Here is a 23,920-nt window from a genome sequence, read left to right as displayed (position 1 = left end):
AGAGTTAAAATCAGGCCCAGTGAGAAAGAATTGAATTCTTTTCCAACATCTGCGCAGGTCCCGACTGGGAATGAGTCCACACTCGCTGTCCAGCTCACAAGAAAATAGACAGAACTTGCTTTTGTATTGCACCTTTCATGACTTCAGGATTTCCCAAAGCACTCCGTGAAATCCAATAAATGTAGAAGAACCAGAGGGTTCATAGTTCAGTTGGCATTTTGCAGAGAAATTACAGGTTGGAATAGCAAAAGAAGCAAGACAAAGGTAGGAAAAGGCCATTGAGTCCATTAGATTTGTCTCTCTCAGGTCCTCTGTCTCCATCAGCCTCATATCCAGCTGTATCTTGATCTCCATTAATGCTCTTTCCTGGCTGATTATTGCAACATTAGCTATCCTGAAGAGAAGACATTCTTACCATAGTCAGGGTTGCAGAGGTAGAGCAGTGCGCTGGTGACATAGAATCAAATTATTTTAAACTTTGTGGATTAATGAATCAACACACTCAGTGAAGAATGTCCTGGAATTTAAACATACAGTGAGTTAGAATTTAACAGTATAGAAGAACATAATTTGACCCATCACCCCTGTGCTAACTCCCCGACATTTATCGGGCATATAACCAATTGTCTTTTATCACTTACTACTGAATCTGCTTCCGCCATGCTTTCAGGCTGCACATTCCAATTCTTCCTGTTTCTTTGCTGTTTTACAATTATCCTCAGTCTTGTACAGTCGGCAATATAACAATGACCAGTTGGTTGAGGAGTAGACCTTTGAACCCTGACCTTCCTGGTTAGGTGACGCGTCCATCAACAGAGCCATGCCACACACTTAGGGCAGGCACACCTTCAGTGTTTCTATTTCAAGCACCTCACTCACCCAGTCTGCGCAGGAGGTGATCTGGCCAAAGGAATGGGCATTGGCCAGACCTGAGGAACCTTGTGAATCTCAGTCAATTTGACTCACACTCCTGTGTTAAATGGTGTGAATACTAGAAGCAAATGTATAATCTCACAGGTCCACAAATTGACACATCCTTACTGAGCTAGTGGGGCATTCTGATGATTATCTGTATTCTAGGAGGTCTTGTGGCGCAGTTGGGTTGTGTCCCTACCTCTGAGCCAGAAGCTCCAAGTTCAAGTCCCACTCTAGGACTGGCTGGCGGTAACAGCGGGAGAGACTCCTGGTTAGCCATGGTGTGGAGTGGCACCACACTATTACCTATAAGCTCCTGCTGTAATCCTGGTGACAGACTAGCGATCTGTTCTGGAATAACTAGTTATGGAAATAGACAAAAGCCTGCCTTAGAGCACCACAAGGTATGGGAAGAGAATTAGAGTGGGGTATGTGTTTTCTAGAAAATTTCAGCTTTGATAAGAAATGCTGTTTTGATTTATTTACTATTTGATTTGTTTTTTTGTTGATTTCCATGAAGAAAACGAGGACCATTTTAAAGTATAACATTCAGATCAGCGTGGTAATAGAATAGTGACTGTGACCATTTGAGGCTGCAGTCCTAGTTGTGAACTGGAGAATTCCTACATGCACGGCCTGCCTTTCAATCTATTTATCTCCTTCCCTTTTTAACCTCCCCGGTGTCCTGGCCAAAACTTCACACTTCACCCAACTCTGCTTAACTGGTCATTTGCTGCCCACAAGAGTATCGGCCATCCAAATGGGCAGCTCTGATTTCCCAAACAACAATGGTGACTGCGCTTTCACTGAGTGTCAAACCCTAGGAAACATCCTGAGGACAAGAAGGTCTATTAATAAAAGCAAAATGCTCAGTAGAGGAGGCAGTGTCTGTGGTGAGCGAAACAGAGTTTAATGTTTCAGGTCCATGACATTTCATCACCTCACAGGCCTGAAGTATTCAGTTTCTCTCTACACAGTTGCTGCCAGATTTGTTAAGTATTCCGTCCCTAACAGCGCTGTGGGTGTACCTACTCCACAGGGGGACTGCAATGGTTCAAGAAGGCAGCTCTGCACCATCCTCTCCACAGCAATTAGGGATGGGCAATAAACGCTGGCCTAGCCAGTGATGCCCACATCCCATAAATGATTTTTCTTTAAGAAGTATTTGCAGCGGTTTCTGTTTTTGTTTCAGATTTCCAGCACCTGCAGTATTTTGCTTTCACCTAAATAAACACGAGCTTATTTTTGGTTTTCCTTGTGTGCCTTGTGTAAGACATCTTAGGGCCTTTTTCGACAGTGCAACTTAAATACAAGTTTGTCCTGTTAGATCCACATGCTACACACACACACACACACACACACAGACATACATAGACACAGACACACACACGTCTTCAGCAAGTAGGCCTGTCCCAATGGCTAACATTTCAAAACCCATTCTCCGTGAAGCTGTGCAGCAGTCTAATGGAATTGTTCAACTTTCTTCCCTTCCTTTGCTCCTTTGGAGGCCACTTAGCCTCTTGCATTTGTTGGGCCTGCATATTAGTAACCGGGTGTGTGGGGAACTCACTGATGCAGACCTGCTTCTTACCACTTGGTGGTGCTGTGCATCAGTACTCAATGTTATTCCAGATGGAATAACATTGAGATCAATGGACGTGCCATGCCCAAAGAATAGAAGTAGGAGACCTAGCACTTGCTAACTGACCAGGAATGGCCTGCTTGAAGTATCTTTAAAGATTAGCAATCAGAGCTATGGGGGTAGATGATCCATCTGATGCCCTAGAGTCCAATTGCCATAACTTCCAATTTTAGAAGCTGTCCTATTTTCGACCCCATTGGATTCAATGGGATTGAAAAATTAGGTGTTTTCCATATTAATGGCAGTTATACCAGACCCCACCCCACACTGAAAATCCCTCACCCTCCCACCACACAGCTTAGTAAACTGAGATTTCATGTCAAATACCACAAAATCCTACTCCTTTCTCCTTTAACTCCCCCCTCTCTAGGCAAGAGGCATTGGAGTCTGAATTCAGTTCCCAGATCCAGGCCTATATGGGTCTATGCAACAATCACTAGAAAATGGAGGCCTAAATCTGATTCATTCAGTTTGGGAAATGTATCCTGATCCAAACTTTGCACTTTTGAGCCCAAAGATATTAAGGTAAATACTGAACAGACCTTGTAGCTATGAAAATGTATAAAAATAATTGAATATTTTTATGCCTAGTATATATAACCTATAAAATCTGTCGTCTGAATTCTTGACTGGAATGTAACATGGATGATGTGTGTATAAAGAAAAAGATGTGTGTATAAATGAAAAAGGGCGGCACGGTGGCACAGTGGTGAGCACTGCTGCCTCACAGCACCAGGGACCTGGGTTCGATTCCCAGCTTGGGTCACTGATTGTGTGGAGTCTGCACGTTCTCCCCGTGCCTGCGTGGGTTTTCTCCGGGTGCTCCGGTTTCCTCCCACAGTCCGAAAGATGTGCTGGTTAGGGTGCATTGGCCATGCTAAAGTCTCCTTCAGTGTTACCTGAACAGGCGCCGGAGTGTGGCGACTAGAGGATTTTCACAGTAACTTCATTGCAGTGTTAAGGTAAGCCTACATGTGACAATAATCAATAAACTTTAAAAAGATATTTTTGAAGACTGGAATGTGAAGGTTTAACGGGTGAACTCCCTTCGTGTGGAAGAGGGTTTCTCTTGCTCTGATATCTAAACTTCTGTTAATACCCCATTTAAGAACAGAATCCTCAATCAAACCTCCCCCTGCATGGACAGCCAACAGTCCTTTTAAGTGCTGTCTCATGCAGTCAGGAATTCTAGACTGTGCTGAGGCAACCCAGTACAAATCTGAACATATCTCTCTCTCTCATAAGTGGCACTTTAATCTCAAGTTAATATTTTCACTAAGAAATGATTATTTTTTTCAGATCCTAAATTCAGATTGCTGTATTTTTGTTAACTATGAAATAATGTAGAGAACTAAAAATTAAAGGGCAGTTTGACATCAGAGAAGAAACACGATAACTGCACCAAAGTATACTTTATTACAAATATGAGATTATAATTTAAACCTGTGAAAAGTCTATATTTGCCTGGGTGGAGTGGTCCAAGGATAAGCTTTAAAAAAATAAATACATGGTGTTTGAAATAGTTCAAGTTTTTCACTTCATTCTAATTGTTGTTAATATTAGTGTCTGTGAAAAAGATCAGAATGATCATTAACAAATGTACGAAGTGTTTAAATGTTAGAAAAATGACTATTCCAACTGCTTTCATTAACATACCGCTTTAAGATAACATATTTAGCGGAAGGCATAAAAATATAAAAGTTATTTCAAGATTGAAGGTATTAGAATAAGTCTTGCGTTTCATCCTCTTCTGTGCTCTATCAGTTATTGTATAACAATGCTTTATGTGAATGGCTAACAGTAATGTCTTTGTTATGTATGTAAAGCTCCAAGGGATTCAAATAAATTTATTTCCCTTACGTTGCTGATGTGTGATTTCTTTCTCTCTCTCATTACCATGTTTTATCAGGCGTAAAGGATTTCAGTTGGTGCAGACACGATGGCCTACTCCTGTGCCACAAGTGCTCTGTGACTGTAAGTTTTTGGGACATTTATCAGATGAAAACCATGCTCAAAGTGAATCTTGAGTGCATCTGCAGTCGTGAGTGTGGAGCTCCTATGCCGAATATTCGCTTCCCTCAGGGAAGTGCCTACTTTGCTCTCATGATATCAGTGAAATTATAGCATAGCCGTTCTTCTCATTGCTTCTGTGTCAGACTGGCACCGGGTGGGGATGGGGAGAGATTGTAATGGGCTTGAGTTTGGAGTTGGATGTTAACAATGTTAAGATGGGCCTGTGATCATTTGTATTTGTAGCGTGTGTATTCCTTGCGCTCAGAGCAATTGAGTCAATTTTAAATAACCCAGCAGCAAGCATTTATAAAGGGAAAGGTTACTTTATTTTCTCACACTCTTTGCCCCAGAGATTAATAAAATTACATCCCAGTCACACACTCTGTCACACACACACAAACACAAAATGAGTTACAGATGAAGATAAAAACAATAATTGCAAAAATTGAATTGAACTCAGTGTCTGTTTCTCTGGGCGGCGCAATGGTTAGCACTGATGCATCACAGCGCCAGGGGCCCAGGTTCAATTACAGCCTCGGGTCACTGTCTGTGTGGAGTTTGCACATTCTCCCTGTGTCTGCGTGGGTTTCCTCTGGGTGCTCTGGTTTTCTCCCATAATCCGAAGGTTGTGCGAGTTAGGCTGATTGGCCATGCTAAATTGCCCCTTATTGTCAGAGCGGTTAGCCGGGTAAATATGTGGGGTTACAGGGATAGGGCCTGGGTGGAATTGTTGTCGGTGCAGACTTGATGGGCTAAATGCCTTCCTTCTACAACACAGCCATTCTGTGACACTTACTCACTCTCTCTCTCTCTAATGCACACACAAACACAAAATGAAGATAAAAATAGTAATTGTAAAAATGGAATGGAGTTAATTCAGTCGACGTCGGCCTGATGTTTTGCAGTTATTACTTTATCTGAAGTGAAGGCTGTGAAAATGCAGAGAGATCGTAGCAGCTGTGACGGCTCCTGAGGTTGATCTGCCAGAGTTGGGTTCCTCAGGTAGATTTGAAGGCTGTCACAAGAGAGGGATGACAGAAGTTCTTAGTTTCTCTTTCTCAAGGTGCTGCACTGGGGTAATTTAGCTGTCTAGTTGGCTTGATGGGTTTTTTTGACTGGACCTTTCTGATCTCTGACAGGAAGCAGTCTGTATCTCAAGATGGGTAGAATTCTCTGGCCACGCTGGTCTATAAGCCGGAAATTCCTCCCCCCGCGACCGTCAGTGGTGTTTCACATTCTCCACAACCTGCCCAGTGGTGGCGGGATGGGAGAATTCCGGCTTGATGTCTCTCTCTGACAAGCAGCTTGAATATCCTGCTATATCCATAGAAAGCCCAGATGGCTGCTGTATCCTGTGCATCAGTGTCATGGCCTCAAATAAGATATTGTGATTATTTTAATTACAGTCTGGATCCTTCACCCAACCGCAGTTTTTATTAAAAAGTGGCCAAGTTCTTCGGTTCTTGCCAAGGCCAAATTTGCATTCTTTTGTGTGTGGTGTCGATGAAGCTTCACTTATCTCCCACTCTGACAAACATTGTGTCAATATCAGCCAAAGGTTGTCTTTGTTCTCTTGAGAGTTAAACAGCTGAATTCACAAAATTGTCTGGTTGGAGGCATTTTGAATTTCGGCCTTTTATAGCTTAACTCCAGTTTTCACTTCTCGGCACATCGGCTAAGATCAAATTTAATTTGCTGATTTTACACTTGATAGAAGTCAATGAGGTTACACTGAGGCTTTATTTGAAGCATCTTTTTAAACACCATTTAGGCCTTTTGGCTAAGATGAAGCTCAGATCAAGCAGTGGAGTGGGTGTAATGCCTGCACCTATCAGCTTGGATCTTGTTGATTGAGCCCAGCACAGGAAGAATGGGCCTGTCTTGTCAGCTTGGATCTGTAATGTCTCCCTTACAGGGACTTTAATTGGACCAATTTGGTTTTTGATTGGATATAAATTTGAAAAAAGTTTAACCCAGTTTTTTAGAGTGACAATGCCATCACGCCTGTACAGTGTGGATGAACTTGGATCCAGCAAAACAATAACATGTTTGCATCTGCAAGTTAACTGGGATAAGCTTGGGTAGCTTTGGGTCTGAAGGTGGATGCTTGGGAAGTGGGAGCACATACGAATGGGCAAGATGGGATGATTACTCATTGGTCCATTACTTTAATAACCACATCTGGGCAAGCTCATTGATGCTGTATTATAAAAAGGAGGCCCAATTTGAAAGGTGCATTTGTTAGATATTGGTCTTACAGGCCTAACTCTGACCCTCACTCTAGTTTATAAAGGGGAGTTCGTGCCTCACACAACTTGATCAAATTTTTCAAGGAAGTGATGAAGATGATTGGTTTTTGTGTCATCTGCTAATCAGGCCAGCTACATTTTCCTCCAATCATATATATATTATGAACAGCGAAGGTCCCAGCACTGATCCCTGTGGAACACTGTTAGTCATAGCCTTCCATTCAGAAAAACATCCCTCTAACGCTACACTCTGTATTCTATGGCCAAGCCAGTTCTGTATCCAACTTGCCAGCTCTCCTCTGATTCCGTGTGATTTCACCTTTCATACCAGTCTACCATGAGATACCTTGTCAAAGGCTATAATGAAGTCCTTGTACATAACATCCACTGCCTTTCCTTCATCTATCATCTTTGTCACTTCCTTGAAAAACTCGACCATGTAAGTGAGGCATGACCTCCCCTTTACAAAACCATGCTGTCCATCGCTAATAAGTCTATTTGTTTCCAAATGTGAGTAAATCCTGTCCCTAAGAATCTTTTCCAATAATTTTTCTACCACTGACGAAAGGCTCACCAGCCTATAATTTCCTGGATTATCCCTGCTGCCCTTCTTAAACAATGGGACAGCATTGGCTATTCTTGTTATGGACTGGTGCGGCAATAATAATCTCTCCCTCAATGTCAACAAAATGAACGAGATTGTCATCAACTTCAGGAAGCGTAATGGAGAACGTGCCCCTGTCTACAGCAACAGAGACAAAGTAGAAAGGATTGAGAGCTTCAAGTTTTTAGATGTCCAGATCACCAACAACCTGTCCTGGTCCCCCCGTCAACACTGTAATTAAGAAAGCCCACCAATGCCTCTACTTTCTCAGAAGACTAAGAAAATTTGGCATGTCAGCTATGACTTTCACCAACTTTTACAAATGCACCATAGAAAGCATTCTTTCAGGTTGTATTACAACCTCGTATGGCTCCTCTCTGCCCAAGACCGCAAGGAACTAGAAAAGGCCATGAACATAGCCCAATCCATCATGCAAACCAGACTCCCATCCACTGACTCTGTCCACACTTCCCACTGCCTCGGCAAAGCAGTCAGCATAATTAAGGACCCCACATACCCTGGCCATTCTCTCTTCCACTTCCTTCCGTCGGGAAAAAGATACAGAAGTCTGTCGTCATGTATCAAACGACTCAATAACAGCTTCTTCCCTGCTGCTGTTAGGCTTTTGAATGGACCTACCTTGCATTAAGTTGATCTTTCTCTACATCCTAGCTGTGACTGTAACACTACATTCTGCACTTTCTCATTTCCTTCTCTATGAACAGTATGCTTTGTCTGTATCGTGCGCAAGAAACAAGAATTTTCACTGTATACTAATACATGTGACAATAATAAATCAAATCATAAATCAAAATATTCAGAGTGTATTGAATGTGTTTAATCCTATTCATGGGCTCATAGTTCATGAACAAGCCTGATTTCAATCTTGCGGCCCACTGAGATGAAGGAGGGTCACTCATGCTCCCATGCACTAGCCTGGCTTGCCCATCACTGAGTTGGAGGAAACAACCCTCATAGGATCATAGAAACCCTACAGTGCAGCAAGAGGCCATTTGGCCCATTGAGTCTGCACCGACCACAATCCCACCCATTCCCTACTCCCATATCCCTACATATTTTACCCACTAACCCCTCTAACCTACACATCTCAGAACACTAAAGGGCAATTTAGCATGGCCAATCAACCGAACCCGCACATCTTTGGACTGTGGGAGGAAACTGGGGCACTCGGAGAAAATCCATGCAGACACGAGGAGAATGTGCAAACCCCACACAGACAGTGACCCACTGTGCTACTGTGCCACCCTAAATTTTTAGTTCTATTGGAAAGCCTATTATGAAAAGTATTACCTGTTGGTACTAATTTCTAACAAGCCCAGTCACATCATTGTTAGAAATGATTACAGTTATTAATTCAGAAATCTTCCCACCCATACATTCCTTTCATCAGTGGCATGCTATTGAACTGTTTGTCCCTGTTTTATTTCTCTTCCACAGTATTCGAGATCAAAAGGATTCTCAAATGGAAATTCTGTATACAGTAATCATGAAACTGATACAGATCGATGCAGCTGCTACATGAACAAACGTTGCGTTTATATAGAAGGTGCAAGTATATAGAAGGCTTAGGAGAGTGGGCATGCGTGTGGGAGGGGGAGCTTGGCAGCCTGGGGGTCATTAAGTTGGAGAAAGCATCTCCCTCTCGTAGGAAGGTGCTGACATTCTCAGATGGATAGCTAGGCTGGTGTCTGGGATTCGCCCACTGCCTCCTACCTACTGACTGAGTCAGCAAGTTGAAGGGCACCGGTGAGCACAGCGCTGGTACAAGCATGTACCAAGGGTAACGACATATATTCAATGCCAGCAGAGCAGCTGCCCAGTTTTTGAGCAGTATATGGAACAGGCGCTCAATCTGCCCCTCGCCCCAATGCCGAAGCTGCATTTTATCCCCAGTATTTCTAGAACTTTCCACTCACCCATCTCAACAGGAATCACCTCACCCCATACATCAGGCGATCCTGAATAAACACCCTTTATCTGGGAGCGTTTTGCAATCGTGAGCCAGCAGTCCGAAGCAGTATTTCCTACTCTCCAAATACCTCCGAGTCTTGTGACTTTAATACCTTAGCTCCAAACAAGTCTCTCACTTTGACCTTATCTGTTCCCACTTATTAGTTAATCTCATGACACCTTCCACAGACTGCACACTCAAACATCCACTGTTAAGATCTCCTGAAAATCTGTGTTCTTTAGACCTTGCCTAATATTTTCTAGTCTGGTGGATGTATCTGTCATTGTAGGAATGAAGCCATCATCATTGTCACTTCAGCTTGCTTTTCCTCCAATTCTCCTGTCATCCAGTACCTCGACGGCACATCCAGTCATCATGCTCAATGAATGTATTAAATTTTTCACCTGTCACACCTTTGGGAGGTCAAAGAGTACTTCAATTACATTCCTGTCAGTTTCAGTCCTGTCTTTGAAGGATCCGACCTTGGTGGAGCACTGTAATCTCCTATAGTAAAAGTCATTGCAAACAGCTAGACAGTGAGGAATGTTTTTAGGGATCGTCAGGTGGACATGTTCCAACCTAAGCAAGGAGATGGGGTTCCAATCTCAACCCAAATGAGTTGGGGGGTGGGGAGAGTGGGGGCTGGGGGCTGGGGGTGGGAGGGAGGGGGGAGGCTGGATTCCTCAGTGCTTCATGGGAAGTGGCAGATAAAAAATGGTCCCTCCAATGGTCTCTGTAAGTTGTTCTTATAGAAAATAGAAGCAGGAGCAGAAGCCATTCATCCCTTCGAGCCTGCTTCACCATTCATTTTGGTCATGGCTGATCACCAAATTCAATATCCTGATCTGGCTTTCCCCCAATATCCCTTGATCCCTTTAGCTCCAAGAGCTATATCTAAATTCTTCTTGAAATCAGACAACGTTTTGGCCTCAACTACATTCGGTGGTAGTGAATTCCATACGTTCACCGCCCTTTGGGTGAAGAAATTTGTCCTCACTCAGTCCTAAAATGTTTACCCCTTCTCCTCGAATTCTGACACCAAGTTCTGGACTCCTCTACCATCAGGAATACCCTGTCTAACCTTGTTAGAATTTTATAGGTTTCCATAAGATATGCAACCTTGCAACAGCCTAGGAGGTACTGTGCAGGGCCCTCACAAGATGTGTCCCCTTCAGACACCAGGCATCCATAGCTGTGCATAAATAAATAAATGACCCTGTCATACACTGTGCAAGACACATAAGAGGGGGGCATTGACATCCAATGTCCTCCCAGATACATGGGAGCCATTCAAATAGGTGCCGCAACCTGGAGGTAGGGAATAAGTTTGGGAGCTGCAAGCCAACAGCACTGAGTCTCTCATACTCTGCGGGCTTGGCTAACCTAAGTAGCCACTGGTGTTTCTATGAGAAACTCATGAGGTGGGAGCAAGGTGCCGGGCTGGGAGATATTGGCGCAGCCTTTAGATGTCCTGAAATGGCTGGAGATTGTAGCAGCAGATAGCTTGAATTCTTGGAACCATCCCAGCCTGAGAGAGGGTGCAGAGGTGATTTATTAGAGTGGGACCTGGACGGAAGAACATTGGTTATGCAGAGAGACGAGATAGGCTGAGATTTCTCCCTTTAGAGGAGCAGTGATTAAAGAGAGATGTTCAAAATCATGAGTGGTTTGATTGATTAAAAATTAGCAGGGAGGTCAGGTTGTGTTCTGCATTCCCAGTTGTTAGAGTTTGGGATGCAATGCATGAATAGGAGGAAGTGGATTCAGTTGCAACTTTCAAAAGACAATTGGACGAACAAGAAGGTGGGGAGTTGGGGCGGGGTGTATATTTTCTGGGCAGTACAGGGGAATGGACTAGCAGCTCTCTCAGGCATGAATGCCTCCTTCTGTGTTGCATGTTGAGGGGAAGTGATTGTCCTTGTGGTATTGTCACAAGACTATTAGTCCAGAGAATCGGCTGCTGTTCTGGGGACCCAGGTTCGAATCACGCCACAGCAGATGGTGGAATTTGAATTCAATAAAAAAAATCTGAAATCAAGAATCTACTGATGACCATGAAACCATTGTCGATTGTCAGAAAAAAATGCATCTTGTTCACTAATGTCCTTTAGGGAAGGAAATCTGCTGTCCTTCCCTGGTCTGGCTTACACGTGACTCCAGAGCCACAACAGTGTGGTTGACTCTCAACTGCCCTCTGAAATGGCCTAGCAAGCCACTCAGGTCAAGGGCAACTAGGGATGGGCAATAAACTCTGGACTTGCCATCATGTGCCACGAATGAATGTAAAAGAAAAGTGAGGAAAGGGTTTTTGAATTAACAAAGCAATAAGAGATGGCTCCTGCGATATGACACCACAGTTCAGGGTGTATACCGCTGAAGAAATAGGCAAAGACCAACCAAAGAAGAAGCAAGAAGGAGGCAGAAAGATTGAGGTTAAAGTGTAAATACTGCTGACCTTTGAGACCGACAGATAAGGCGCAGCAAAAGGAGGAAGAGGTTTTGCTCAGAGAAGAGATCTCATATCGAAATCTCATCAAAACAAAAGCATTTACAGAAACCTTTCGCATGTGCCAAAGTGCTTCACTGACAATAGAGTACTTTGGAATTTAATCACTGTTGTAATGTCTGAAATGTTAGACCCAACCTGTGCACAGTAAGCTCCCACACATAACAAAGTAATAATGGTCAGATAATCTGCTTTGCTGATATTGATTGAGGGACATGTATTGGTCAGAACACCCAAAGCCACAGACATGCCAATCAACCAGCTGGTTTGACTCATGCAGATGGTATGTTGGAATTCTACACATTGTCACTCTCACTCCTTCCCAGCTCACTGCTGCAACGTTAGAGGGTCAACACTGGTGGAGTGCTGCACTGTCACAGGGTCAGCACTGAGGGAGTGCTGCACTGTCACAGGGTCAGCACTGAGGGAGTGCTGCACTGTCAGAGGGTCAGCACTGGGGGAGTGCTGCACTGTCACAGGGTCAGCACTGAGGGAGTGCTGCACTGTCAGAGGGTCAGCACTGGGGGGAATGCTGCACTGTCAGAGGGTCAGCACTGGGGGAGTGCTGCACTGTCACAGCGTCAGCACTGGGGGAGTGCTGCACTGTCAGAGGGTCAGCACTGGGGGAGTGCTGCACTGTCACAGGGTCAGCACTGGGGGAGTGCTGCACTGTCACAGGGTCAGCACTAAGGGAGTGCTGCACTGTCACAGGGTCAGCACTGAGGGAGTGCTGCACTGTCAGAGGGTCAGCACTGGGGGAGTGCTGCACTGTCACAGGGTCAGCACTGAGGGAGTGCTGCACTGTCACAGGGTCAGCACTGAGGGAGTGCTGCACTGTCAGAGGGTCAGCACTGGGGGAGTGCTGCACTGTCAGAGGGTCAGCACTGGGGGAGTGCTGCACTGTCAGAGGGTCAGCACTGGGGGAGTGCTGCACTGTCACAGGGTCAGCACTGGGGGAGTGCTGCACTGTCACAGGGTCAGCACTGGGGGAGTGCTGCACTGTCAGAGGGTCAGCACTGGGGGAATGCTGCACTGTCAGAGGGTCAGCACTGGGGGAATGCTGCACTGTCAGAGGGTCAGCACTGGGGGAGTGCTGCACTGTCAGAGGGTCAGCACTGGGGGAGTGCTGCACTGTCACAGGGTCAGCACTGGGGAAGTGCTGCACTGTCAGAGGGTCAGCACTGGGGCAATGCTGCACTGTCTGAGGGTCAGCACTGGGGGGAATGCTGCACTGTCAGAGGGTCAGCACTGGGGGAAGTGCTGCACTGTCAGAGGGTCAGCACTGGGGGAGTGCTGCACTGTCAGAGGGTCAGCACTGGGGGAGTGCTGCACTGTCACAGGGTCAGCACTGGGGGAGTGCTGCACTGTCACAGGGTCAGCACTGGGGGAGTGCTGCACTGTCAGAGGGTCAGCACTGGGGAAGTGCTGCACTGTCAGAGGGTCAGCACTGGGGCAATGCTGCACTGTCTGAGGGTCAGCACTGGGGGGAATGCTGCACTGTCTGAGGGTCAGCACTGGGGGGAATGCTGCACTGTCTGAGGGTCAGCACTGGGGGAGTGCTGCACTGTCAGAGGGTCAGCACTGGGGGGAATGCTGCACTGTCAGAGGGTCAGCACTGGGGGAGTGCTGCACTGTCAGAGGGTCAGCACTGGGGGGAATGCTGCACTGTCTGAGGGTCAGCACTGGGGGAGTGCTGCACTGTCAGAGGGTCAGCACTGGGGGAGTGCTGCACTGTCAGAGGGTCAGCACTGGGGGGAATGCTGCACTGTCTGAGGGTCAGCACTGGGGGAGTGCTGCACTGACAGAGGGTCAGCACTGGGGAAGTGCTGCACTGTCAGAGGGTCAGCACTGGGGAAGTGCTGCACTGTCTGAGGGTCAGCACTGGGGGAGTGCTGCACTGTCTGAGGGTCAGCACTGGGGGAATGCTGCACTGTCTGAGGGTCAGCACTGGGGGAGTGCTGCACTGTCAGAGGGTCAGCACTGGGGGAGTGCTGCACTGTCAGAGGGTCAGCACTGGGGGAGTGCTGCACTGTCACAGGGTCAGCACTGGGGGAGTGCTGCACTGTCACAGGGTCAGCACTGGGGGAGTGCTGCACTGTCAGAGGGTCAGCACTGGGGAAGTGCTGCACTGTCAGAGGGTCAGCACTGGGGCAATGCTGCACTGTCTGAGGGTCAGCACTGGGGGGAATGCTGCACTGTCAGAGGGTCAGCACTGGGGGAAGTGCTGCACTGTCAGAGGGTCAGCACTGGGGGAGTGCTGCACTGTCAGAGGGTCAGCACTGGGGGAGTGCTGCACTGTCACAGGGTCAGCACTGGGGGAGTGCTGCACTGTCACAGGGTCAGCACTGGGGAATGCTGCACTGTCAGAGGGTCAGCACTGGGGAAGTGCTGCACTGTCAGAGGGTCAATACTGGGGCAATGCTGCACTGTCTGAGGGTCAGCACTGGGGGGAATGCTGCACTGTCTGAGGGTCAGCACTGGGGGGAATGCTGCACTGTCTGAGGGTCAGCACTGGGGGAGTGCTGCACTGTCAGAGGGTCAGCACTGGGGGGAATGCTGCACTGTCAGAGGGTCAGCACTGGGGAAGTGCTGCACTGTCAGAGGGTCAGCACTGGGGGGAATGCTGCACTGTCTGAGGGTCAGCACTGGGGGAGTGCTGCACTGTCAGAGGGTCAGCACTGGGGGAGTGCTGCACTGTCAGAGGGTCAGCACTGGGGGGAATGCTGCACTGTCTGAGGGTCAGCACTGGGGGAGTGCTGCACTGTCAGAGGGTCAGCACTGGGGAAGTGCTGCACTGTCAGAGGGTCAGCACTGGGGAAGTGCTGCACTGTCTGAGGGTCAGCACTGGGGGAGTGCTGCACTGTCAGAGGGTCAGCACTGGGGGAGTGCTGCACTGTCAGAGGGTCAGCACTGGGGAAGTGCTGCACTGTCTGAGGGTCAGCACTGGGGGAGTGCTGCACTGTCAGAGGGTCAGCACTGGGGAAGTGCTGCACTGTCTGAGGGTCAGCACTGGGGGGAATGCTGCACTGTCTGAGGGTCAGCACTGGGGGAATGCTGCACTGTCTGAGGGTCAGCACTGGGGGAGTGCTGCACTGTCAGAGGGTCAGCACTGGGGGGGAATGCTGCACTGTCTGACGGTCAGCACTGGGGAAGTGCTGCACTGTCAGAGGGTCAGCACTGGGGGGAATGCTGCACTGTCAGAGGGTCAGCACTGGGGGGAATGCTGCACTGTCTGAGGGTCAGCACTGGGGGGAATGCTGCACTGTCAGAGGGTCAGCACTGGGGGGAATGCTGCACTGTCAGAGGGTCAGCACCGGGGGAATGCTGCACTGTCAGAGGGTCAGCACTGGGGGGAGTGCTGCACTGTGAGAGGGTCAGCACTGGGGGGAAGTGCTGCACTGTCAGAGGGTCAGCACTGGGGAAGTGCTGCACTGTCAGAGGGTCAGCACTGGGGAAGTGCTGCACTGTCAGAGGGTCAGCACTGGGGAAGTGCTGCACTGTCAGAGGGTCAGCACTGGGGGGAATGCTGCACTGTCAGAGGGTCAGCACTGGGGGGAATGCTGCACTGTCTGAGGGTCAGCACTGGGGGAATGCTGCACTGTCAGAGGGTCAGCACTGGGGAAGTGCTGCACTGTCAGAGGGTCAGCACTGGGGGAGTGCTGCACTGTCAGAGGGTCAGCACTGGGGGGAATGCTGCACTGTCAGAGGGTCAGCACTGGGGGAATGCTGCAGTGTTACACAAGTTACCTTTTGGATGAGGTAATAAATTGAAATGTTTGCAAGGATTCTGCTCGCAATTTCAATTGTTGAGCTTGAAGTTACAACTTTTGATTGAGGGGCTGTGAGCCAAGATGACAGATTGTTGCTGTCTTTTTATTGTTCCCCAGTTCTCCTGGTATCATTGACAGAACTTTTTGTTAAGTTACTTGGCCATATGGCAGCAATGACACAATTCACATTGAAACTTCTATTGCCACATGCAAAATTGTGCAAACTTTCAGTCACAGCTGCTGTGCTGCCAAGTAAAGAGCAATGATACTCCCATTTCATCAAATGGTTTTGGCTAGGATTGAAACTGGGTTCTGACCCGATATTTTCTGCATTGTAACAGTGGGAAGAACAATTGAATTTGTGCAATACAATAAGTTCAGACCTGGAGTTGTGTGAAGGAGCTTCTGGTGTGTTCCTGGATTGTCCACATGCTGCTGCAGATCCCCATGGATACTGTTAGGAGATAATTCTGTTAAATGTGTGACTTAATGGGTAGCATGTAATGGTTTTGTTTACTACAATGCTGCCTGGTTTACAAAGAGCAATTTGTAACCTAATTACAGAGGAGATAGAAGCTGTGTTATTATTTACTTAACTCATGGGGGTTTGGCCTTCTGTTTAAAAAGATGTAATTAATAAGTAGATTACTGCCCTTTGCAAACAAGGCACTGCTGCTCTAAGATCATCAGTCTCAACACACTTACTCATTCCTTTATTGTAGTAAGCCGTTGGTGCTCATGAATAAGAATAGAATAGAATCTCTACAGTGCAGGAGGAGGCTACTTGGCCCATTAAATCTGCACCGACAACAATCACACCCAGACCCTATCCCTGTCACCCCAAGTATTTATTCTGCTTGTCCCCCTGACAATTTAGCATGGCCAATCCACCTAACCCGCATATCTTTGGACTGTGGGGGGAAACTGGAACACTCGGAGGAAACCCATGGGGAGAACGTGCAGACTGCGCACAGACAGTGACCCAAGCCAGGAATCAAACCCCGGTCCCTGACGCTGTGAGGCAGCGATGCTAATCACTGTGTCTCCTTGCCACCCTCATTCCAGGAGTAAGATACATTGAAAGCTCAAACTAGCTGCCTCTATCTTTGACCATCATACTAAACGGGGCCGTGAATCTAGCCCATTAGGAGAGGTGATCAAAGCTTGGCTAGAAATCTAGGATTTAAGCAGCATCTTGAAGGACGTGAGAAAGCAGAAGAAAGGCCGAGCGGTTTAAGGAAGTTAATTCCAAAGTTTAGGGCCAATTTGCTGAATGTGTGGCATTTATAATTGTGTAAGAATACTGCATTATCACATGGAAGATAATCAGAAGCCCTTGTTAAACATTTTCAGGTCCAGGATCATGAGATATTGTTAAAAGGTATATCTTGAAAGTTCTTAAAACAGCTCATAAGGTGCAGGTTAGAGGAATTAGTGGCTAAATATGTAGGGATATGGGGGTCGTTCCTGGGTGGGATTGTGGCCAGTGCAGACTCGATAGGCTGAATGGTCTCTCTCTGTACTGTAGGGATTCTGAATTCTGAAATTAAAAAGCTCAGTGTGCCGTGAGACTCTGGCAGAGGCCATTTCGCGGGCTTCCCACCGGATGCCACAGCCTCCAGCTGCCAGACTTCCGCCGTTGTCAGTTCCGCACCAGAAATTGTTGCAGAGCTGTATAATTTATTGAAATGAGTATTACCATGTAATTAGCCACGCCTCTTCCCCCACCAGGAGTGTTTCACTCCAGTAGGGTTTCCAGTAGAAGGGAGTTCACTGCAGTGAAGGAAGTCATGGAGGGCCCCCCGGGAAGTCAGAGGTAATAGGGGTGCCCCCTGGATATTGCCAGCCTGGCAGTGCCAGCCTGGTCCTCTGGCAGTGCCCAAGGGCAAAGTGGCAACACTCATGAGGAACCTTGACAATGCCCAGTGGACATAGGGCGGTGCCAAAGGGGACAGGGCCTAATGAGGTCAGGACCTGATGGGGCAGGATCTTGTGAGGCAGGGCCTGATGGGGCAATCGGTGAGAGTGGGGGGTCCAGCAGACACTCTGCATTTGGAATCAGTGGGGGGAGAGGAGGTCGCCTTGCATGGGGGGGGGGGGGTGGTCAGAACTATCTTGGCATTGCCCACCGGGCATCAGGCTGGGGGTGGGTCCAAATTAGGGTGGGCAGGTGCCTCTGTGTGAGGGAGATAGGTGGGGTGTGGGGCGTCCGGCTGCCACTCTGCACAGGGATCGTTGGCAGAAGGAGTACTGTTATTGGGGCTGGCCATCGGGGTGGGGGAAGTCAGGGGTGCAGTGGGAGGACATCAGGACTGCTGTGGTAGGATTAGGAGATTAAGACTGCTGGGGGACATTGTGGTGGGCTGAGGGGAGTGAGAAGTGGGGGGTGGTGGGGGGGGCGGGGGTGAGGTCAGGGCTGGCCTGGATGGGTCTGGGGGGCCAGCAATCAAGGCATGGGAGGGGAGCCTGTGTGCCAGCGATGCAGAGTCACTGGGATGGCCAGTCATTGAGCTGGCCAATGATTGGGTGGCTGGAAGTGCGAGGCTATTGCGCGTGTGTCAGTCTTGGTGCTCACAGATTGGCACATATGTAATGACCCGTTCAGCGCTATGCTGCCTGCCTCTCCAGAGGGAATAGACCCTGCCCGCTGATTTGTAACTAGATTCACACTAATGCACTCTGCAGTGCACAGAGTTTGGGAGATTCAGTTTGAAACTCTCGTTGAAAATACAAATGGGATTTACTCCAGTTTTTACACAAGTTCAACACTTAGAATTTCTTTGTGGGAATCCCACCCCTTTGTTTTGAGACAATTTCTCTTGAATATTTAGCACAAACCAAATCAAACACACATTTCTCTCGTTGGATAAAGCATTCTCTATGGTTATTGTAGGGTTTTTTTAAGTTTAAGTTTTTAAAATTTATTTATTAGTGTCACAAGTAGGCTTACATTAACACTGCAATGAAGTTACTGTGAAAATCCCCTAGTCGCCACACTCTGGCATCTGTTCGGGTTCACCGAGGGAGAATTTAACACCTAACCCACATGTCTTTGAGACTGAGGGAAGAAACCAGAGCACCCGGAGGAAACCCACGCAGACATGGGGAGAACGTGCAGGCTCCATACAGGCAGTTGAACCTGGGTGACTGGCGCTGTGAGGCAGCAGTGCCACCTTCCTCCCCACATAGTAAGCATCTCCCTTTTTGAATGTATATACTGATATCGTTAGCGTGCTTGAGTGATGTCATCAGTAGCCCAGCTTTCACAGGGTTTAGTCTTACCACGAGGGACCTGTGTAACTCGCTCCCTCCAGTTCCGAGTCCGTGCTGTACTGTATTTCGATATTTTTAATAGTGAAGAAGATTGAATATCATAATGTATTTGACAACCTTTTTTGTCGTCATTATCACAATGGTGAACCTAAGATGGTATGACGAAAGATTCTTGAATCTGCATTAATTTAATAGGGTCTGATTATGGCCTTAATCCACTTTCCTAACTGTGTCCTATAACCCTTGACTCCCTGCTCAGTTTAAAGTTTGTCCGTATTCAGTGTTTCCAGGTCCCCACTCCTCTCTTTGGAAAAGAATTCGAAAGACCATTGACCCTCTAAGAGAAGAAATTCCTCTTCACCTCTGTTTTATATGGGAGACCTTATTTTGAGATTGTGTCCCCTCGTCTAGACTTGCCCACACGGGGAACATTCTCCCAGCATCTACCCTCAGAATCTAATGTTTCAATTAGAATCCATCAAATCCCTACAGTACAGAAGGGGCACATTTGACCCACTGAGTCTGCATCGAATCTCCAAAAGATCATCTTACCCAAGATCATTTCCCCCCACTTTCCTATCCACATAACCCTGCTCATTTCCCATGGCTATCCACCTGACCTATACTTCTTTGGACACCAAGAGGCAATTTAGCATGGCCAATCCACCTAACCAGCACATCTTTGGACTGTGAGAGGAATCCAGAGCATCGGAAGGAAACCCACACAGATATGGGAGAATGAGTAAACTCCACACAGGCAGTCACCCAAGGCTGGAAATGAACCCAGGTCTCTGGTACTGTGAAGCAGCGATGCTAACCACTATGCCGCCATGACACCCACTTTCACTCTCATTCTTCTAAACTCAACAGTACTGGCCCAATCTGTTCAATCTTTCTTCATAAGGCAACTATTTGATCCCAAGAGGCAGCTTAGTAGATTGTAGTGGTTATGGTACTGCACCAATATTCCTGAAAAAAACAAGCTCAAATCCCACCATGCTGAGGGGGAATTTGAATGTGTTTTGGTAAGCAAAACTGGCACCAATAGAAATGAACATGAAGCTTTTGGATGGTCATAAAACCTCAAGTGGTTCATGCATGTGTCTTTGGAGAAGGAAATCTGTTGCCCTTACTCAGTTTGACTTAAATGTGACTCCGATGGCCAACTCTTAACTCACTCTCTGAAGCAGCCTAGCTAGCCAGTCTCAAATCACAGTTTGCGGTGGTTGGGCAGCACGGTGGTACAATGGTTAGCGCTGCTGCCTCACAACGCCAGGGACTGGGGTTCAATTCCTGCCTCGGGTCACTATCTATCTGGAGTCTGCACGTTCTCCCTGTGTCCACACGGATTTCCTCTGGGTGCTCCAGTTTCCTCCCACACTCCAAAGATGTGTGGGTTAGGTTCATTGGCCATGTTAAATTGTCCCTTCATGCCTGGAGAATGAGCAGGGTAAGTATGTGGGGTTATGGGTTTGGGGCCTGGGTGGGATTGTAATCAGTGCAGGCTTGATGGGCCAAATGGCCTCCCTCTGCACTGTTGGATTCTATGATTCTACCTTCTCAGAACACCTAGGGGAGTGCAGATAAAAGTCAACCTTGCCCACCCAATTAAAAAACATTACAAAAATTAGTCTTTAATTCTTTCAAAGCTGCCACCTAGGAAGGTACAATGCCAGAAGCTCAATTGGAATACCCCATGTCAAAGGTTGAATGCATTTTGAATGTAAATGACACAATGTCAGCTCCCTGCTCCAACAGGAAATAATCCATACCTGGCGTTGGAAGGTCCACTGTGATTGTGTTTGGAGCGTGTGTGTAATCTCCTTGCATTGAACGAGCAGGTAGAAAGTGTATTTGCACAGTGTATACTGTAAATGAAATGTATGTCCTGCACGAAGGAGCCAGCCTTGTGCAATCTACCATGCCGTATGATATTTGAGTATGACAGTAACTTAAAATGCTGTAATTACAATGAACAAACAGATTGCTCCGTTTTCTTTTTCCGAGGCACCTTAACTATTGATGTTGCTGTCATATAAATTTTACTTTTGGGAATTAGTTCACTTTGTGCTGGAAAAAAACCCTTGTGTCTGCCAATGCATTCAATATAATAAGAGATTCCCTGATGTACAGTCAATAAACATTATGCTTCAGTTCAGTCAATATTCCATTAGTATGTCAACATCCACCTGATCTGCAGTATTCAGAGTGCTTAATATAGATCTAGATAGAAAATAGATGAAAGAATAGAAGATGCCCTTTCAGTAGACGGATGTTTAACACATTTTATGACATCTCTGTGTCTGATACTTTAATGCAAGTGTTAGTCCATTTAAGAGGAACATCTTGGTTAAAAATAGCGAGTGTTGTATTTTTTAACATTTATATTTGTGGAATGTGACAATCGCTGGCCAGGCCAGTGTTTATTGCCCATCCCTAGTTGCCCTTGAGAAGGCGGTGAGCTGCCTTCTTGAACTGCTGCAGTCCCTGAGATGTAGGTACATCCACAATGCTATTCAAAGATGGAGCTCCAGGATTTTGACCCACCGACAGTGAAGGAACGGTGACACGTTTCCAAGTCAGGATGGTGAGTGTGTCTTGGAGGGGAACTTCTAGGTGATGGCATTCCCAGGTATATGTTGCTCTTGTCTGTTTAGATGGTAGTGATTATGGGTTTGGAAGATGCTGCCTAATGAGCCTTGATGAGTTCCTGCTGTGGATTTAGTCGGTAGAACACATGGCCAGCATGGTTTGTCAGTGGTGGAGAGAGCGAATGTTTGGGGAAGAGGTGCCAATCAAACGGGTAGTTTTTTCCTGGATGGTGTCAAATTTCTTGAATGTTGTTGGAGCTGCACTCATTCCGACAAGTGGAGAATATTCCATCTCAGTCCTGACTTGTACCTTGTAGATGGTAGACAGGCTTTTGGGTGGGTCAGGAGGTGAGTTACTCACCGCAGGATTCCTAGCCTCTGACCCACTCTCGTAGCCACAATATTTATATGGCTAGTCCAGTTCAATTTCTGGTCACTGGTGTCCTAGAATGTTGACACTGGGGGATTCAGTGACAACTTGGTTTACCAGGTTAATTCCAGGCATGGGAGGTCTGCCATATACTAAGTCCGTTAGGATTATATTCACAAGAGTTTAAAAGAGTGAGAGGGTATCTTATAGAAACTTACACAATTCTAACAGGTTTGGATGGGTGAGCCCCGTGACACCCATAATGCTGGCCCTCTCACTTCCTGCGGCCCGATCCCTGGTCTCCTGGAGCATGCCTCGTCCTGGACAGTTTCAAGGTCAACCTCGATCCCCCCCCTACAGCCCTGATCTCCTGCTCTCTCCACCCCACCCCCCTATTTCCCACCCCCACTAACAGTTCAGACCACCATCCCTCCCCTAAAACAGGGCAACCGCCACCACCGATGCCAACTGCAGGGTGGCAGCTGGACCCCACCCACCAATTGCTCCATCAGGCCCTACCCCATCAGGCCCCACCGTATTAGATCCTTCCCCCTTGGCAATGCCCTATGCCCTGTGGGCAGTGCCAAGGTGCCATCTAGGCATTGGCACTTTGATCCTTCAGTAGTGCCAGGGAGCCCAGACTGGCACTTGCAAATTGCCAATGCCCAGTGGGCAACCCTCATGACACCTGACTCCCTGGGCGGCCCTGATTGCCCCCCCTTCACTCCAGGAGGGTTGGGCCTCCAGCTCCCCGAAAGTGGGGAGATATAGTAGTCCTCTCTGGAGTGGACCACTCCTGGTGGGGGGGTTGGGGGAGGGAGGCTAGCAGTCCCAGAGATTTCAGTCCCAGGCCCACTAGTTATATTTAAAATATATTTAAATTAATCCCTGCATATGTAATACAGCTCCATGCCTATTTCCAGAGCGGAGCTGACAGTGCCAGGAATCCGGCACTGGGAGATGCGCTTGGGGTCAGACACCCAGCACCGATCACACTAATCCAGCCCTGCTTAAATCTCCCGGCACTCAAATTCAACACTTAGATTTTTTTGTGACAATCACTTAGTCTCTCCTTATGATTTGCACACATGAATTCAAAATAACAAGAACAGATTAATTATAGGAGCTGTTGCCAGGGCAGGACAAAAGTGAAATTAAAGTAGGAGCCTATGAAACATTCCAATAGTATCACCATCTAATGTGACTGACTCTTAAAGTTATCATACAACCATTTAAATAAATAACACAAATGCTGAGGATTCCTAGCATATGTGGGCTTTGGTGGTCTTTTTTGCAAGAGGCATGGTGGCATAGTGATTAGCACTGCTGTTTCACAGCACCAAAGACCCAGATTTGATTCCCACCTTAGGTCACTGTCTGTGTGGAGTTTGCACATTCTCCCCGTGTCTGCGTGAGTTTCCTCCCACAGTCCGAAAGAAGTGCTGGCTAGGTGCATTGGCCATGCTAAATTCTCCCCTGGCGTACCCAAACAGGCGTGTGGCGACTAGGGGATTTTCACATTAACTTTATCGCAGTGTTAATGTAAGCCTACTTGTGACACTAATAAATAAACTTTAAGAGGATGACTGTAAGCAAGACCTGTTTCACTAATGCCCCTGTTTTCATAGTTATTGCTGTTATTTCAGTTCTGCTGAGTTACCGTTACTGTTAAACTTCACTATTTATATGAAAAAGTTCCATTAACTACTTTACTTTGTGGTCTCAAGTCACCACACAGAACATAAACTGTTGTTGGAAAAACAGTATCTCCTTATTTCGCCTAGCTGGTTCTATTATTAATTGCGGCTTGCCTCAGTATAACTTACTGCAGGCTTTTATCATTGCACGGAGGACAATTCAAAATGAAGAACTTTCGGTCCTCTGGTTGCTCCATCATATTCATTACATATCTTACTGAAGGGCAATTGGTACTAAGGAGCTCGCTAGGTGAACCTTACACAACTCTATCACTTGACTGAAGTCTGCTGTTGTAGATTATTTTAATGATTTAAGCT

Source organism: Carcharhinus amblyrhynchos, chromosome 18 (assembly GCF_965287045.1).
Source record: "Carcharhinus amblyrhynchos chromosome 18, sCarAmb.v2.hapA, whole genome shotgun sequence".
NCBI classification, from domain to species: domain Eukaryota; kingdom Metazoa; phylum Chordata; class Chondrichthyes; order Carcharhiniformes; family Carcharhinidae; genus Carcharhinus; species Carcharhinus amblyrhynchos.
This window is presented reverse-complemented; position numbering follows the sequence as displayed.